The following is a 16,827-nucleotide window of genomic DNA, read 5'->3' on the forward strand; positions in this document are numbered from 1 at the left end:
CACACACACACACACACACACACTATATATATATATATATATATATTACCTTATATATATATATATATATATATATATATATATATATATATATATATATACACACACACACACACACACACACACACACACACACACACACACACACACATATATGCAATATAACATTTCTGTAATCTATACATAATCTAGCAGTCAACAGTTTTTGAACAGTAAGATTTTTAATGTTTTATAAGAAGTCAACCTGCAAAGTACAGCAAAACATTAATGTTGTAAGATATTTTTACTATTTAAACTAACTGCTTTCTATTTGAATATATTTTAAAATGTAATTTATTCCTGTGATCAAAGCTGAATTTTCCACATCATTACTCCAGTCTTCAGTGTCACATCCTTCAGAAATCATTCTAATATGCGGATTTGCTACTTCAGAAACCTTTTAAAATTATTATTATTATTACCAATATTTAAAACAGCTGAGTAGGCCTACATTTTTTTCAGGATTCTTTGATGAATAGAAGGATCCAAAGATCAGCATTTATGTGAAATAAAAAAGCTTTTGTAGCATTATATACTATACCATTTAAAAGCTTATACTGTAGTCAGTATATATATATATATATATATATATATATATATATTACAGAAAAGAAATGATAGAAATTAATACTTTTATTTAGCAAGGATGCTTTAAATTGTTCAAAAGTGATGATAAAGACATGTATGTTACAAAAGATTTCTATTTCTGACAAATGCTATTCTTCTGAACTTTCTATTAATCAAAGAAACCTGTAAAAAATATACTCAGCTGTTTTCAACATCAACATAATAATAAATGTTTTTGAGCAGCAAATCAGAATATCAGAATGATTTCTGAAGGATCATGTGACTGGAGTAATTATGCTTAAAATTTAGCTGTGAAATCACAATAAATTACATTTGAAAATATTTTCAAATAGAAAACAGTTATTTTAAATAGTAAAAAATATTTCAAAATTTTAACAAACACTTAATAAAGTTAATTAAGAGACTTGCGTTTTAGACACCATATTGCCTGTTTTTGCTCTATTTCGACAACAAAAATAATTCCAAATGCAGCCACCAAAGCACAGTTTTGCATCTCTCAGCAATAACAGTGTCTCATTCCTGAATGAATCAACTGTTTGAATAATTCACTCAAATATCAACAACTAACTTATTAAAACTGACTTCCTTCAAAATTCAAAAAGTTTTAATTTCACATTAAAAATATCTTTTGATATATATTAATTTCAAATGAGCATTCAACACTTTGTCTTATATATCAAAACATTATTTCTGCATTTGTAACTGCAGGTTAAATTAATTCATGTCCTGCCTTAAAATCTTCGTTAATACATTAAAATCGTAAATACATCTAAATGCCACTTCAGTTGAAGCTTCTGTTTCCTCTTCATTGCAAAGATGAGTTTTGATGATACTGATTTATTTGCATGGTAACAACCCAAATATCTTATTAAACTGATTCTTTTAATTAAAACCACTAGGTTGAGATTTATAGGGCTATCCCAGGGGTGTCAGACTCAGTTCCTGGAGGGACGTAGCCCTGCTGAGTTTAGTTCCAATCCTTCTCCAACACACATACCATGTAGTTTTCAAATAAGCCTAAATGATTAGATTAGCTGGATCAGGTGTGTTTAATTAGGGCTATATCTTAACTGTGCAGGGCTGTGGCTTTGACACCCTTGGCCTATCCCTTTTTTGCCTCCCTCCCACTGTTGAAATGTAACTAAGTAATTTTTAAATTATGTAAATTAAATTAAGTAAATTTTAAACAAGCTACTTTTTACTTTTACTTGAGTATAATTTTATACTGGTACTTTTACTTGTACTTAAATGGTACCTTTACTTGAGTAAAATATTTCCGTACTCTTTCCACCTTTGGTGATATCAGGTAAAAATAAAATGCTTAGAAGAGAACGCAACGTCATGGTTGTTTGAACCAATGAGCTGTGTCATCAGCAGGTCGTTTCCCATCATGCTTTTAGTCAGCGCAGCTTGAAAACCCCTCAGAAACATTGCTATTTTTAACATAAAATTGATTTCATGACGCAGTGACCAAAACCTGCTTTGTTCATTTTGGCTGGCAACTTCCCCAATCAGTCCCTTTGGGCAGTTGACTATTCAAACTGGAGTCGCTATTTTATGAAGGAAAAAAATAAATAAATATATATACATAATCTTTCATATATCTCACTGAGTACTGTCTGACTTTTAGTAACCTACCCTGTTATGCAGTCACATTTCTGCTGTTTTTAAAGCTTTTTCTGTCTTGGTTTTCACACTAATAAGACTTTCTCTCCTGTCTTAATTAGCATCATCCACTAGTGTTTATGCAGACAGGCGATTCAGGTCATAGACAAACTGGGACAGTAGTGGCTTATTTTCCTGCATATGTTTGCAGTCTTGAAGAATAGAAGGATGGATAAAAATCCATCGTAGCTGTTGACTGGATGCTGAAATACTGGAAGATGGTGAGTAATTGATGGATGGTCTGGTGATCTTTAAAGTCCTATGATTTCTGCCTGATTTCTATGTCTTAACTCTCCGGACGAATAAACTTGCCATTTTATTTCAATAAATGTATTAGGCCTACCTGTTATATACTATCATAAATAATATTCCAGGCATGTGCAGAGGCCCCTGATTTTTTTCCAAAATTAACAAAAAGTGCCCCTCTCTCAACAATTATCAACAGTAATATTGTGCCCAATAACACGAAATGCATTATAATTATAATTATAATTATAATTATAATTATAATTATAATTATAATTATAATTATAATTATAATTATGACAACGTGTACAAAACAGTAAGGAATGGCTCAAAACTCAGAAAATACCTCTTTAATTTTACTTAGTTATAACTCAGTCTGCGACATCATGCTTCTTAAACTCAGATTTCACTGGACAATGTAAAGTGGAGCAGTAGCCAGTCTGTTTTCAGTGTTTTTTGTTTGTTTGTTTGTTTAAACAAACCTGAAATTTGGTAGTAGAAGTCTCATTAATTTTAGAAGTGTTTAATGCACTCCTATTTATACTGATACCATTTGATGAAACGAGGATATATACTATATAATTGTTAAATTGGAATTACTATGTCAATAAATGCCTGCCCCATCCTCTCCCCTCTGGAATGCCAAACCTGACAAAATTTGAAATAAATATACAAAGAAGAGTAAATAATAATAATAATTATTATTCTTATTTATACTTTTATTTCCTTATTTATGTTTCCATATCTATTTATTTTTTTCTTTTATTTATTTATACATTTCTTTATTTTCACTTTTTTTATTTCTACATTTCTTTGTCTGTAGGCGTAGGGTAATAATGAGGAGGGCAATGGAGCCAGTGTAGGCCAGTTGTCGCTGTGAGGCCACAGTGACACCTCGTGGTGCCCAAACGAAATACAAGAATTATTGCCTACAGTACATGACATGCCTGTGGATAGTGGGATGATCTTATATCATGGGTTAAGTTATTTAATATCACCCTAACTGTACGTATTGGAACCTCTAAAGGGACATGTTGGTGGGAAAAATATGAGGTGGGAGGAAAAAATATTTTTCAAATCTTTTGCGTTCCCTCGAGAAACTTTGCGTTCGCTTTTAAAGATATTTGCTTTCTCTCCCAAAACCAGTTGAGTTCGTACAAACCCTTTCTGTTTACTTGTTCATAATGGAGTAAAGAAATAGTCAGTGCTTAGTTCAACGCACGGTTTTTGGGACATTCTAAAATGCTTAAGGTGGCTTTATGTACTAAAATATTAAACTAATACCTTTATTCAGCAAGGATGCATTAAATAAAATGCATCAAACCCCCTTTAAGCCTGAATAAAAGGTATTTAATATTTAGTTCATGATACATTTATGATGTGAACAGTTTGCCAAATATATCATTCCATCCTGTCAACCAACTGCCCCAGGTCTCACCTGGTTGTCTGGTTTTCATGTTTCTCTTAATCTGCAGCTCTTTGGAAAGGTCAGGTCTCTCCATCTGGGTCAAGCAGCGGGCAAGAATGGGGGATTTCAGAGCCGAGGAAGGGAGGCCACACCTGCGTGCTGTCAGAATGTGAAAGGCATGTTATGTCAGGCTAGGTGGTGCATGGAGTTGAGCAATCTGGACAGCAGAGAGACAGAGACGGAGAGACATAATGAGAAGTGCTGTATCATCCTCGGTGAGCTCTGTTAATGTGTGTGTGTGTGTGTGTGTGTGTGTGTCGCACACAGTACACCTCCACAGCCTCTTCAACTCCTCACTTCTGTCATTTTTAAATGATGACTGTGCTGTATTACCTTCACACTCACAGGATGAAAGACTGTTCTTGGAATCTAAGTAACAAAACACAATTCTGACTTACAAACTACTGCAAAAGGTGGTTTTCTTACTCAGTATTTCCACAGTCTTGTTTTCCCGATACAAAACATTCTTAAATCAGGATAAATTTACTTGAAAAGAAAAACGACACAAGATGTTACTATTTGTTTTCTGAAAAATCCAAAACTTTTTTTGTTTTTAATCTTTTTTAGTATCATAATCAAATAGTTAAGGTCACAAAGAAAATTGTTTAATTTAGGTAATGTTGAGGAAATTTTACATTATAATAATATTATTATTATTATTTTTGCCAATAAAATAACTACATTTCCGATATATATTCTATATTTTGTTTACAATGAGAAAAATAACAGAATATATCACACAGTTAAATCAATGACCAAACTGGATTTTGAAGCCAAAATTTATTTTTAAAAATCAGACCAAAATTCTTTGACAAGGGGGCATTTGAAGAAAAGATGATCAATTCACTACTAAAATTGCAAAGATAATTACAATTCATATTAGTGTTTTTAAATATAGAAATAATCTCATTAGTGGGGTATACAGTATATTATGCAAAAAAAAAAAAAAATTCAATGTAGTTCTTTAACTTTGTTGGGGACACAAAATTTATAAATTAAGAGCCATGCTTTTTCCAATTAATCTTATCTATTAAAGAATTCCAGAAAATTTCTTATAATTTTGTTACTACATTTTGGGTCATAAATACTTTTGTCTTCAACCAAAAATGTATGTTGACTTTTTACAATCTCTTTAAATAATAAGTGACATCTCATTAAATGAACAAGACCATTAGGTATAGCTTTTACCATTTTAAGAAATTCCTTATGGACAGCCGGGAAATTATGTTTAGACATGAAATCATAATAAGAATAAACATTCCCATGTGGATCTAGCATATCACAAAGATAATCAATTGCTTTCTCATGACAGTTCTTAAAAACAACTTGTTCTTTACTAAAATGCTCTCGTTGTTCCATAGTTTCACTTTATGCGGGGAGAAATTGAACAAAACAAAGTTTCCATACCAACAGAGCCTGTTTATGGAATTTGGAAAGTTTTGTAGGGAGTTTAGAGGAAAAGATACAAGTTAACAACAATTTAAGCCCTCCCACTTTTTTATAGATATTGTGTGGAATAAAGTACCAAACAGAATCCAGTGAATTGACACAATTATTTACCCAATTTACTTTGAAGGTATAATTAACTTAAAAAAAAGAAAAAAAGAAAATCAAACGAATAACAAGAAAGATGGGTATATAAAGTGAGACAGTCTTCAGCTTTATCATTTGAAGCCAATTGTTGAATATTAGTTTTGGCTTTTTTAATATTAGGAAGGAAATTCATTTCTTAAAGATATGAATACCAAGAAATTTCACATTATCTTTAATGGGCAAAGAAAGTGCAAGTTCTGAAATTCTAATCTCACGGTCGAAAATTGACAACCCTTCAATATCAGGATTATTTTGAATATTCAAAGACACTAATTCCGCAACTAACAGGGACAAAAAGGGGGGGATTCCACAATCTTGCCTAACTCCACTGTTAATAGGAAATCTCTTAGATGTATCAAACTGTAAGAGAACTTAACTATTAATATCTTTATATATCATTTTATCCATCTTCATATATTTCCCTCCAAAACAAAACAATTCTAGAGTACAGAATATAAATTTATGTTTGATGGTATCGAACGCTTTGTAGAAATCTAGAAACAATATGACTGGACCTGAGTTAATATGGGGCGCATATAAGATCTAAAATTAACCTAATATTACAACTTATATGTTGTTTAGGCATAAAACCTAATAAACCAGAATTTAATCTTTTTGCAAAAACTAATGATAGAATTTTATAATCTAAATTTAGTAATGTTAAAGGGATAGAATATCTTTGTACTAAGGCCTTGTTTCATAGAGGTGCATAATTCTTCATTAATAAAGCATTCAATATACATTCTAAATAATGGTCTCTTGATAATTTCCCAAAAGTGCATATAAAACTCAATAGTTAGACCATCTGAGCCAGGGGATTTACCCTTCTTCATAGACTGCATTGCTTTGGTAAGTTCAGCTAAAGAAATATTATTTTCACAAACCTTTAAATGCGCTTGAGATCACTGCAGTGTAAGTAGATTTTTTGTAAAAATGATCTTGCATAATTTTCATTATAATCTGAGCAATATAGTTTGTTAAAAAAAGACTATACATATTCATTAATTTGACAGGTTTTTTTTTTATATATTATCATTGATTTTTAAAGCTGTTAGACAATTTCTTTTTATATTTTATTTTATCAGAGCAAAAAAAATAACTGGTATTTTTCTCTCCCATTTCCAACCATTTAGCCCTAGATCTTATAAATGCACCCTTAGCTAATTTTAAGTAACAATGTATATTTTATTTATCAGATTAGCTAATAAAACTTCCTCCTCTGTATAAAGAGTTTCTTTAGATATAGGTGTCAAGCTCATTGAGAATATCTTGACATCTTTTGGAAGTTCTTTACCATGACCCATTGCCAATTGTCTGACTTTGAATTTAAAAAATCCCCATCTTTGGACCTGACTCCTAGATTTATCTTCCAAAACAGAAGCAGTTTTTTTTTCTTTTGACAGATTGTAAAAAAATTTCATCTAAAACTAATTTATTATTAAATTTCCAATAACCGTGAATTAATTTACAACTGTCTGCCTTGAATCTATGATCTGATAAAGGTGAATAACCGACTGAAGTATCTAAAACAAGTATCGTTGGGAGCTTCATTAAAGTCACCTCCAATCAGCAGATAAGCATCTGTGTATTTTCTTTTTAAGTCTAGTAATATCAGGCTAAGTTTTTTAAATATACATACATTTAAAGAGTTATTATTGTGTCCATAAACATTACAAATGATAAACTTTGTATCGTCTTTGTTTAAAATGATTATAATCCACCTCCCTTCTTCAAAAAATCAATTTCCACTACATCCCCATTCAACTTGTTTAAGAAAACAGCGACCCATGCAGAATGGTTTGTTCCATGACAGAAAAATACAGAAACACCCAACTGCGGTTTTTAAAACTTTTAAGTCATTATCACAAGAATGTGTTTCTTGGAATAAAATACGAGCACTCTCTGTGTTTAATGAAAAGAAAAAGTGCCTTCATTTTATCTACATTCCTTAAACCTCTGACATTAAGAGAAATAAAGTCTAATTTCCCAAAATTATAAACTGTCATCCAAGAGAGTGAAAACAACAACAACAACTAACAAGACCTCCTAAATTAGCTTAAGCTATTTGTTACAATGAAAATAAATAAACCCACCAGGATCTTACATGCAACAAGATGTTAACAAATATTGCAAGTCCACACTGTAAGTTGTCAGGGACAATGAATCATCTAAAGAAAGCATCAGACATGAATTGTCTGTGTGTGTCCTTTTTCACTCAATGTTAACTACAGTAAATTTCAATATTAACTTTTTTACCTTCGATGTAAGCAAAAGCACCGATGAATGATACTCTCTTGCCTTCTTCTCTGGCTTTCTGAACCAACGGCCATGCCTTGGCCCGCACCACTCTTTCGTCAGGTGACAGGTCTTCTTTTTCTTTATATGATAAGAAATCTTTTAAGCCTAATCATTTCTCTACTTGGTTTACATCAAATAAGTACGTGGATTAGGTTGATATGTACTGTACTGGTAATTTAGTTTTATATAATTATTTCACAAATGCTTATAGATCATTCAAATAATGATAATAATAAAAAAATGCTTATAGATCATTCAAAGTTTTGACCTTTACAATAAGGTCTCATTTGTTAACACTAGTTAATGCATTAACTAAAAATTAACAGTATATTTTTTTCTAGCATTTATTAATCTTTGTTAATTTTAGTTAATAAAAATGTTTGTTACTTCACAGTACATTGATTAATGTTAAAAAATACAGCTTTAAATTTTAATTAATAATGTATTAGTACATTTTCAACTTAATATTAACTAAGATTAACTGTATATACGTACTTATATTGACTATATAGCTATATATATTGTTCATGTTAAATAAAATAGTTAATGTTAACAAATAAAAAACTTATTTTAAAGTGCTTTAAATTTTAATTAATAATGTATTAGTACATTTTAAACTTAATATTGACTAAGATTAATTCATGATATATAAATATTGTTTATGTTTACTGATATAGTTCATTAATGTTAACCAATGAAGCCTTATTGTAAAGTGTTACCAAAGTTTTATATATTGTTCTGTGTGTGTGTTTGTTTCACACTCTTGATATTATAGTTTAACACTTTTATTGCTGTAACCCTTAAAACTGCCAGAGGGTTACTGTATATGCATGTGCTAGGGCTGCACAATTAATAGAATTTCTAATCGCGATTACAATTATGGATGCCACAATTATGTAATTGTTCAAAGTGGCAATTAATCGTTCAAAGTCCACTTATGTTATTCTGCATGCTTAAGATGCGTTTTTTTCTTTCTACATGTTATCTTAAAGGGATTCACCCAAAAATGAAAATTATGTCATTAATGACTCACCCTCATGTCGTTCCAAACCCGTGAGACCTCAGAGGGAGTGTCAGCCATGTTAAAAAAGTTAACAGCTTAAGTCATTTGTGGATTAATGCTTATTGTTGACGCGAACCGTTTCAAACGATTCAGTTCGATTTGGTGAACTGGTTCAAGAAGATCCGGTTACATCGAGTGATTCGTTCGCGAACCGGATATCACTAAACTGCAGTATTGTGAAAGCGCTCATAACAGACCCGGGAGAGAAAGTCAATGCTGAATAAAGACGTAGTTTTTTATATTTTTGGACCAAAATGTATTTTCGATGCTTAAAAAAATTCTAACGGACCCTTTGATGTCACATGGACTACTTTGATGATGTTTTTATTACCTTTCTGGACATGGACAGTATACCGTACATACATTTTCAATGGAGGGACAGAAAGCTCTCGGACTAAATCGAAAATATCTTATACTGTGTTCCGAAGATGAACGGAGGTCTCACGGGTTTGGAACGACATGAGGGTGAGTCATTAATGACACCCATTTTTGGGTGAACTATCCCTTTAAGGGTTTTAATTTTAGTTTTAGTATAACATTATAATACCATTAATATTTTTACTTTTTTATAATTTAAAGAAGAAACAAATCCGATGTATAGTTGACATTTAAGGCTTAATACTATAGAAAAGCACTAAAAGTTTTTCAGCTAGTGTTTTCAGCTTGTTTATTTTTATATAAAAATACGGCAACAATGGTATAAACATCATTCAATGTAAATTGTGATAATCGTAATTAATACTCGGAATTACAATTTCAAGGGAATAATTGACAATAATGATTTTTGTCATAATCGTGCAGCCCTAGCATGTGCCCACTGTGTACCGTTTTCCTGATGCACCGGGGTGGCACTGCTGGTGGTGGCTTGGGCCCGTCATTTCTGCTTGCAGATATATTTATTAGGGCCCAAGCTTTGTTTTTTTCTTCTTCTTCAAAGAGAATTGCATTTTTGAGAGCCTAAACATGCTCGAAAACTCTATAAAATTTCAAGGAAGCGCACCTCCTGCTATGTTTCACATAAAAATACAAAATTCAGTACATGCATGTAATGTTCCAAATTCCTACAAAAAAGTCTCTTGGAGTGAAGTCCTAAACACAAGCAGGAGGTCAGCCATTTTGAATTTCCTCAACGATTTTTTGTGCAGTTTTTGCCACTTTCATGTTTCCTACTTTAACAAACTCTTCCTACAGGTTTAATCGGACCATCTTTAAATTTGGTGTGTAATCATAAGGCTTTTGCGTTGCTAAATAGCAAAGATCTTGAGTTTTTGTCTGTGGCAGCCTGACAAATTATACATTGTCCAATCCACCAAAAATGTAAAAAGTTTGAGGTCTGGTTGGCAACTCGAAATTTCATGTTTTACACAAACTCAAACAAACAGTGTCAAATCTGCCCCAAACTTCACATTTTATAAGAGTCTGGGCTTGAAAACATAATCATGCCAATATTCAGTCATAATCATAGAGCATCTATAAAACAATATTTAGTTATAGTCACAGTGCCACCTACAACAGGAAGTGAAATGCTTTAGACTGTGATGCACTCCTATCAACATATTAAAATATGCCATCAAGTGTTAATCATACTATAAACATGCTAGCAAAACTTAGCTTAATGTTAAACCATGCTAATAATGCCATGAAAAAGTTGTAATTCAAACATACAATGTTCATCCTCCCTCAAGCTTCCAAAGTTTCATAACACTCCTGGTCTGAAGATATTACATGACAATATTCAATTATAATCATAGCAGCACCAACATGCTTTACACTAACTCACACATGCAATGTTCAATCTGCACCAAACTTCACATGTTTGGTAAGAGTCCTGGCCTGAAGACATCTACATGCTAATATTCAGTTATATTCCTAGCGCCACCAGCTGGCAGAAGGAAGTTTGCCACATATAAATGTCTATGACATATTCCTCCTATATTTACCATTTTAAATACATACTGCCCAACATTGCCTGTTTTCCAGGTGGAGGTGACTCCGGGTGCGAGGGCCCATTCAACTCTGCTTGCAGCTTTAATTTTATTTATTTTTCAATTTGCAGATTTTTTCTTGTTTTAAGCATAGACTCAATTATTGCTGAATTACAGCAATAAACACAATTTTAAAACATACAAAAAGAAAGGCTACTATACACAGTATGCACTTAAGCTGCCTTTTCACTATCACTGACAAAGAACAGACCAGAAGTCATTCATTTTCAATGGAGAGTACTATGGAAACTGCATGGATTTCTGACCATTTGTGTAAGCAGAATTTTGGGGTTTGATTTTAACTTCAGGTGTGCTGAAATATTTGAACTTTAGTGGCCAGATGTATTCCACACTGAAATTTGGCATAGGTTTACTTTGAAACTTTTGAAGTAGTGAAATACATTTTTTTTTTCAGTTTAATCAAAACTATGACAATTACCAATATTTTTTGACTAAACATTATTCTTACCCTTTTTCGGTAAACTAGGTGGTTTTGAATAATTTTAACAAAAATATTTTTATAGGCTAATTATTAAATTATTTAACATACTATACTTTTCTTTAAAGCATGTTAACAGTCATTTGTTTTGTGTGGATATATTCATACATTCATTATTTATTTATTTGATCATGATGAATATGTAGTAGCTTGCACAACCAATTAGAAAGTTCTGAACGACTGCCACAAATGCAAAAATCTTGTGAAAATGTCAGCGATAGTGAAAAGGTTTCATAGCAAAACATTATAAAATTTTTATAGCCAACTATCTTTGTTAGCACTTTATTCTTTTGGTAGAACAGTTCTGATCAAATTTGTAAATAAATGAAGGATGTAACAATGTGCTCCAAGTAGACAGAACACACAAACCCCTCCTCTTTGTCTCACAAAACTAATATTTGTTTGAAAAATTGTGTTTTGAAAATTCTGAATGTACCGTTACTTGAGCGACAAGTGGTGCGGCAAAGGATCCAAGCAAGCAGTGCAGGCATATCCTGGAGTCCACACTGAGTTTAAGAGACAGTCCTGTCTTAAGGACTGCGAAACTCTCCGTCCTCAAACGGGACAGAACTGCAAACACACCCAAAGAGTACATCCACACCACTGCAAATGAACCCTGTGGAAAACACACAAAAAATTTTTCAGCAGTCATTACTCCAAAGCATTAACTGATTTGGTTGAGCTGCTTAATTTTTTTCTGGAAACCAAATAAGTTTTTTTTTTCAGGATCTTTTGATGAATAAAAATGTGAAGGTTTTTTGTTTAAATAGAAATCTCTTGTAAAATTGTAAAGGTCTTTACTGTTATATTTGAACAATTTAACAATTTAATTTAATTCAATTTAAAAAACAAAAACAAAAAAACAAAAACAAAACAACTTATTGATCCCAAACTTTTGAACGGTAGTGTGTAAATTGTAAAGCCAGTAAATCAGAGCCCCTGTGATTTATTATTATTATTATTTTATTTTTTTACTTTTGTATAAGTTTTACTCATTTCATACACCTTTCAAATAATACACTTTTCTAAATAAATAATTTTTATTTAGACTATTTTGTACACTACATAAGTACATAATGCTATGGTAGTACTCTGTCACAGTCATGCCAAATAAAGCTTTAAAACAAAGCAAGACACACACGTGCGTGTGTGCACAAACACAGAGTTTGAAAAAGTCTCCTAAACCTCCCTTACAAAGATCCCAAGCCTCTCATGAAGCACTTACCCACATCAGCTGTTGTCTCTTGAGACTCTTTTGAGTGCCTGGGAGTGTGTGTCAAATTAGAGTACATCCTACGCTCCGTTAGTGTGTTTGCTGTACTGCAAAGAACCTCTCTCAGCATGCACACACTCTGGGTGTGAAGCTCACAAAATTTCTTGAGGACCTGGAAAAGCCTTGTGTAACGTCCAGCTGAATCTCTATGATCATTAGAGGATTGCTCAGCTCCTGTTTCTTCTCTTTCTTTAACTGGTTGTAAAACTCTCAGTTCCTCACTGTTTTCTTGTAGGTCTATCAGATCATTCTCATGTGAGAGTATTAGCTGGCTGGCTGAATCTACCATATTTTCAAGTGTATTCATTAAGAGCCTTGGAGCATAAACTGAGGATTTGATTATTAGAGAAATAGCAGGTGATACACAATAGCTTCTCTCTGTCTCTCCTTCTCTCTCTGCTAAACCCAGTATTTACCACTCCAGGCCTGCGAAATAGGGTCGTCATGGCAACAGTTGTGTCTGGACACAAAAGTGTCCCTAGAGATGAGCAATTCTGAAGAAGAGTAATGTCAACATCTGCGATTGCATATTTAAAATGGAATTTAGTCCTGTGATAGCAAAGCTGAATTTTAATCAAGCAATTATTAAGTCTTCACTGTTCCATAATCCTTCAGAAGTCATTCTAATATTGATTTGATGCTCAAAAAATTATTATAATTATTATAATCAATGTTGAAAACAGTTGTGCTGCTTTATTTTATTTTCAGGATATTTTTTTTTTTCAGTATTCTTTGATGACCTCACAGTTCAGAGCAGGCTTCCAACATTCATGAAAATCATTTTATTTTCTTAAAAGCTAATGCAGCAAATGAAATAATGTAATTAAGCCCCACATAAATGCCAGTGTATACAAAAATTAACAAAATAAGCCCGATGACTAAATGCAATAAAAACTTTCTAAAAACTTTCTACTTTCTCTGCATTCTACATCTCTACTTCTGAAAAGCTACAGAGATTTAAAGAAAACGTCATATTGGGCATTCCTGGAACTACTGCAGACAACCACTGAAAATGTTCAGACAGCACACTCGGACCATTAAGAATACTGGACACAAAAATGGCAGTCTCCCTTAAAATGACAGGCTCTGAATTAGCTGGCTTTATGATCGAGAGAAACATTAAGTGGTGGGTGCAGAACTTATTGCAGAGCTATATTCCTGTTTTATGGCCATTGTACTCTTATAATGAAAGGGACCTCATCATTTAGAAGTGTGTCTCATTTTCAGTAAACTATATTTCTTCATCATAAGGATTCTGCACATGACCTATATGACATGACATCACACAAAGAGCAGCAGAGTATGGAAAAGGTATGAAAACACTATAATGTTGAATATATATATATATATATATATATATATATATATATATATATATATATATATATTAGCTAAAAATATGTTCATTAATTTTACAATTATATATTGTTTGTGTATTTAGAATTCAAAAAATAGTGAAAACAAATTGGCGCCATCATGTGGTAGATTTATTGAATTGCACATATAACAAGGAGTTACTTCAGGTGGTAATAAAGTGGAAAAAAAGTGACGTGACCAGTGTTGGGGGTAACGCATTACAAGTAACTCGAGTTACGTAATCAGATTACTTTTTTCAAGTAACTAGTAAAGTAACGCATTACTTTTTAAGTTTACAAGAAAATATCTGAGTTACTTTTTCAAAAAAGTAACGCCAGTTTCTTTGTTTTTCCATTTATTGACTGACAAGTCTCCTGTCCCCATACTGAGAGAAATCAGAAGTACAGATGCGTTGTGTGCACTGTGTGAACATGATGTAGTTCTAGACTAAATGTGAATGTGTATTAATTCATTCTACTCACAAAAAATTTAGAGTTAGTATTCATCAAAATTAATTAAAACAGTGAAATGCAAACTTAAAATATGACACAAACCTGCAATAATTAAATGTTAAATAACACAAATGTATTTAATCCCATTTTATTAACTTTGCTGCTGTCCTTTGATGATCCAGTTCAACCATACTAATAAGCAAAAATGACTTTAGATAAACTAACAGTTGTGCTTCATTGTTTTTTTTTATTGCTGAAGAGTGTTGAACCTTCTTCTCCTGTGTTCTACTGTACAGACGTGAATTTACTTCTCCTTCAGCCTGAGGTTTATTCATTACACTTCTTGGTGTGAAAGAGCTTTTACATTTGCTATAAATAGAACTTCTTATATTAAAAACAATCAAGCCCTGCTCATATTTAAAAAGTAACGCAAAAGTAACGCAATGCATTACTTTCCATAGAAAGTAACTAAGTAACGTTATTAGTTACTTTTTTGTGGAGTAACGCAATATTGTAATGCATTACTTTTAAAAGTAACTTTCCCCAACACTGGACGTGACATACAGCCAAGTATGGTGACCAATACTCAGAATTCGTGCTCTGCATTTAACCCATCCAAAGTGCACACATAGCAGTGAACACACACACACACACACACACACACACACACACACACACACTGTGAACACACACCCGGAGCAGTGGGCAGCCATTTATGCTGTGGTGTCTGGCGAGCAGTTGGGGGTTCGGTGCCTTGCTCAAGGGCACCTCAGTCGTGGTATTGCCGGCCTGAGACTCAAACCCACAACCTTAGGGTTAGGAGTCAAACTCTCTAACCACTAGCCCACGACTTCCCTAAAAAGCTACTTATGACAGCTATTATGAGTCAAGCTTGTTCTTTAATAGTTTTACATGACATCTTTTATATCTCAGCCATGCATGTACATGAATGGGGTTTTTTTTTTTCAACTTGAGGTACTTTTATATTTGAATTGCTGTTTATTAAAGCTTTTTTCTAACTGCATTATGAAATTCACATTAAAAATAGGAAATCTTTCTATGCCTTTATTTTTTTTTTACATGTCAGTTGCTTTTATGCACATTTTAAATGCTAATCTTAAAATGTTAATCTAAACAATACAAAATAAACATAATCAATTTTAATATTATGTGTCAGTGCATTATGCCTATCATTTTCCAAAAATCACAGCTATCCCTAAGTTGTCTCAAGTTCTTTCCGTTACAACCAACACAATTTTACTATAAAAGTTAGTATAGACCTACTTTTTTCTTTTACCAAAGTGAGATAAAATGAGATGTGATGTATGAAGAAAAGAGAACATTTAAAGTTAACATGTTTGGACAAAATATTTTGTGCATGATTCTTTCCAATCATGCTGTGATTGTTTTAAATGCAATTGTCAAATGTTTAAAATGTAATTTACACCACTGTGATCTCAATCACAAAATGCTGTTTAACACAATAAAAATATGCATGTTGGTGGAAAAGTTAATGTTTGCCAAAAAAGGACAAACGCATACTGTGATGTATGTCCACTAGTTGTCAAAATAGGCCATGTTGAACACACACACACACACACACACACACACACACACACACACACACACACACACACACACACACACACACACACACACACACACACACACACACACACACACACACACACACACACAAAGTGCAAGGTTATCACGTAATATGACTTAAAGATTCTGGTTTGACACATAACATCAGGACTTACCATTGGGCTTGAGTGGGCTGCAGCCCATGGGCCCCATCTTGTAGGGGCCCCGCCTTTGCCCGTTTAAACAGCTCCATTAAGTCTTTAGCTCCAAAGAGTGCACATTTGGAAAGAGAATGATAAATTCTCAATTGTTCACACCTCATTTCTTTACAGAGGATGATTCTACATTAGCCTACTATATTAGTGTTCCACTAAATTATATGATCATCTGATAAGTTTTGAGTGCTCTCTCTCGTCTTACTGCCATAGTGGGGAAGAAATGTCTTCAAAATGATTTTAAATAAAAAATAGCAATTTAATGAGTTTCTGTTTTTATAACAAATCTATGCCTATGATATAGGACTTAGGCTATCATACAAACAAGAGTCCTGTTTTTTTGAATGATCGCAAATATACAATGATTCAACTCACACATTAAAGGGATACTCCACCCCACTTACCCCCATGTCGTTACAAACCTGTAAAAGCTCCGTTCATCTTCGGAACACAATTTAAGATATTTTGGATGAAAACCAGGAGGCCTGTGACTGTCCCAT

At 32.7% G+C, this 16,827-nt stretch overlaps 1 long non-coding RNA gene across 1 annotated transcript; it reads left to right on the plus strand.

Annotated features, from left to right (window-relative positions):
• Positions 1-1,752: 1,752 nt before the first annotated feature.
• On the plus strand, positions 1,753-4,509 carry LOC122145468. Its single transcript, XR_006160351.1, has 3 exons — positions 1,753-1,933; positions 2,355-2,513; positions 4,014-4,509. It is a non-coding gene; the product is annotated as an uncharacterized LOC122145468 (long non-coding RNA).
• Positions 4,510-16,827: the final 12,318 nt, after the last annotated feature.

This window comes from Cyprinus carpio, chromosome A7 (genome assembly GCF_018340385.1).
Source record: "Cyprinus carpio isolate SPL01 chromosome A7, ASM1834038v1, whole genome shotgun sequence".
Classification (NCBI taxonomy): domain Eukaryota; kingdom Metazoa; phylum Chordata; class Actinopteri; order Cypriniformes; family Cyprinidae; genus Cyprinus; species Cyprinus carpio.